Genomic DNA, 3,670 nt, shown 5'->3' with positions numbered 1-3,670 from the left:
TTGCCATTTCAGAAGCTATTAAAAAGGATCCTTTGCTCTCACATGAAGTTTTATGGTGATTTTGGGGAAGATTTTCTTATAGCGGCATGTCAGCTTTTCAACTTTAACTGGTTGAAAATTGCTTTTAGTTGTTATTGTAGGTTCTAAACATAACACTAGAAATAGTCTTAGGAATAGACAATTCAACCATTCAATACCATCATAATTATTTTCTGCTTCAACTCCAATTTTCTGTTCATTCCCTCATCCCTTAATTTCCTAGTAGGCCACAAATCCATCAATCTCAGGTTAAAATATATTTAATGATTCAAAGATGGCACAGTCACAATCTTTAATTCTGAAGATTCACATTTCTGAGTTAATAGATTTCTCTTAATCTTAATCTTAGATGATTGTCAAAGTTAAAAATTGCACAACACTGGGTTATAGTCCAACAGGTTTATTTGGAAGTACTAGCTTTTGGAGTGCTGCTCCTTCACAGACGATAACCCGGTGTTGTGTGACTTTTAACTTTGTCCATCCCGGTCCAACATCGGCACCTCCACATCTTAGATGATTGTCATCTTATTCTGGGGCTGTTGCCCCGCGTTCTAGATTTCACAAACAGCCTCTTCAAGAATACCCTGCAAAGCCCCTTCAGAATCTTGTATGTTTTAATCAGATCATCTCTCATTCTGTTAAACTTAATTATAGTTTGGACCTATAGATTATAGTCCAATTTACTCAGCCTTTCCTCATGAGACAACCCTCACCTCTGCAACAGATCAAGTAAATCTTCACCATACTACCTCCAAACAAGTATGTCCTTCCTTAAATGTATGGATACAAAACTGTGCACAGGTTTTCACTCTCCAAAGCCAGTTTGGGGCAATACAATGGCTCAGTGGTTAGCACTGCTGCCTCACAGCACCAGGGACCCAGGTTTGATTCCAGACTTGGGTGACTGTGTAAACTCCACACAGACATTCTCTCTGTGTATGCATGGATTTCCTCCGGGTGCTCTGGTTTCCTCACACAAACCAAAGATGTGTAGGTTAGGTGAATTGGCCATGCTAACTTACCCATACTGTTCAGGGATATGTAGGTTAGGTGCATTAGTTAGGGGTAAATATAAGGTAGGGGAATAGGTGTGGGTGGGTTACTCTTCAGAGGGTCAGTGGGAACTTATTGGGCTGATGGGCCTGTTTCCAAGCTGTAGGGATTCTATATTGTAGCAAAACTTCTTTATTCTTATGTTGCAATCTCCTTGCAATCAAAGTAAGATGCCATTAATCTTCCTAATTGTTTGCTACATCTTTCAGTTAAACTTACATCTGCATTTCAACGTTAGCTAATCTCTCACCTTTTAAATAGTATTCTGATTTTTCATTCTTCCTACCAAAGCAGATATGTTTACGTTTCCTGACGTGAGACTCCATTGGCTAAGAAAGTGGCAAATCGAGCAAACCACATCTATTTGCATTTTCTTTGCATCCTCCTCACAACTTGTGTTTTGTATAATCACTAACATTATACAAAGTCTCTTCATCTAAGTCATTAATATAAATTTGTAAATAGCTGAGGCACCAGCACTGGTCCTTGCTTTAGCATTGTCTCAAAATAAGAGACCTGGTTCAATGAAGTGTAGAAAGCATGCCACAAGCAGCATCAGAAAATGCCAAGGCAGTGTGACTGCAAAACAGGACTACAAGTGTGCTAATCAGCAGCAGCAGCATGCTATCAACACAGCTAAGTGACCTTACAACTAATGGAATAAATCAAAGCATTGCAGTCCTACCACATGAAGTCATGATGGTGTTGACAAGTAACTAACCAGCAGGCAAAGGAGATTCCTAAAGCATCTCCATCCTGCCTGAAAGTAGAGCCCAGCACATCAGTGTAAAAATTAAGACTGAAGAATTTGTAATCATTTTCAAGCAGAATCGTCAGGACGATGATCCATCTCAGCCTCCTTCCCACGTCATAGATGCTGGAAATGATTGAGAACACTGGACACAGCAGGGCACTCATAAACAGAGGAAAATACAAACTCCTATCATGCTGGCTTTTGGAATGAAAGCTTGCTTTAACTACACATACCTCTGTGAGACAATGTTTTCCCAAATGAAGATAACCAAGTCCAATTATCACATCCACCTCTCCCAGATACTCATTTGATGAACTGTATACAACTAGCTGACTCCACAATCAAGGCATTGGCATGCACAGATATCCCATTGATTTTATGAGTAGTAGATGAAATGAATAATTGCATATACTTTTGTTTTTGATTTATATACCATTACAAATAAATTGTTTGTTCAAGATTTTCTGAGGAATAAATTCTGGGTTTCACTTAAATTCAAAAGTTTATCTTAGGCTTAAAATGTTTGGCGACCACTGACTTGGAAAACAAGGTCAACGGACATATGGAAATGTCATCAACTGCAAGTTTCCCTCCAGGTCTCTCACTGTCCTGACTTGAAAATACAGTGCTCTTCCTTTACTGTCACAAAGTCAAAATCTCAGAACACCATTCTTTCCAGCCCTGTCAGTTCACTGTTCACTTTGTTTTTCTCTCCCTCTCTCCTCGCTTTCTTGAAGAGTTATTCTACATTTACAATCATCTAATCCACACAGTCCATTCTAGAACCTAGGGAATTCTGAAGTTCATGACCAATGCCTCCAATAAATCTGCAATTACTTCCCTTTAACACCTGGCATGCAGAATGTGTGGATCAAGAGAGTTGGCAGATTTAAATCCAATAATATCTCATGGTTTTTAAATATTAATATCTTTCTTTTAGCCCATCACAGTATGTCCTTGGTTCTCCACTATTTCTTATCTATTGCATGATATGCTATATAAACTGTGCCAACTGTTTCTTAATACTAGACATTGGACCAAAGTTGTGGTGTTGACTTTTATATTGATTGAGAACTATTGGAATGGTTGATCAGATGGGTGTCAAGGCCACCTAGTGGGATGATCATTTTTTGGGATTTGTATCCAGTGATGCTTCACTGAAAGCTGGTCTCATGGTGGCCACAGTGAGATACAGGTTGTTTAAAAACTAGTAAATTATCCACATCTGGAACATGAAGATTTTTGCAGCAGTGACAATGCTGTATAATTGCAGGTTATCAAAGATATTCCTTTACCTTAAACTTTTTACATGGCTATCTGGAGGAAGACTTAAACTGTGCCCCACTCTCTTCAAATGAGGATTGAAAAGAGTTTTAATTTGAGAAAAGAAAATGATGCTTTAATTTCTCAGCTTTTCGCACTTGAAGAATTTCAAAATTGGTCAGCTAATTTATTCCTGCAACTCGCACTGTTTCAAGTGCAGTCCTATAATAGCTTATGCAATGCTAAGAAATGTCTTCTTAATTGGGGGTTCACGGTAGCTAAATTTTTATCAGCCTAATCAATGTAGGAACTCATGGTGATCAGAAAATTAATTTCTTAATTGCCTGCTGCTATGCATGGCTGGATGTGTTAAAATTCCAGAGTTTTGCTCTGATCCATTGGTTACAAGCTGATTAGATCTGTCTATTTTGCCTGGCTTCTCTAGTCCACATATGGTCAAAGTTTAAAAGTTACCTGGTCTCAATAGACGGCTTACATTCTGGAAAATACAAGATCACAGCCCCATTTATTTATTTGATTGTGAAAAGATACAACAGAACT

Source organism: Chiloscyllium plagiosum, chromosome 23 (assembly GCF_004010195.1).
Source record: "Chiloscyllium plagiosum isolate BGI_BamShark_2017 chromosome 23, ASM401019v2, whole genome shotgun sequence".
Taxonomy (NCBI): Eukaryota; Metazoa; Chordata; class Chondrichthyes; order Orectolobiformes; family Hemiscylliidae; genus Chiloscyllium; species Chiloscyllium plagiosum.
This window is presented reverse-complemented; position numbering follows the sequence as displayed.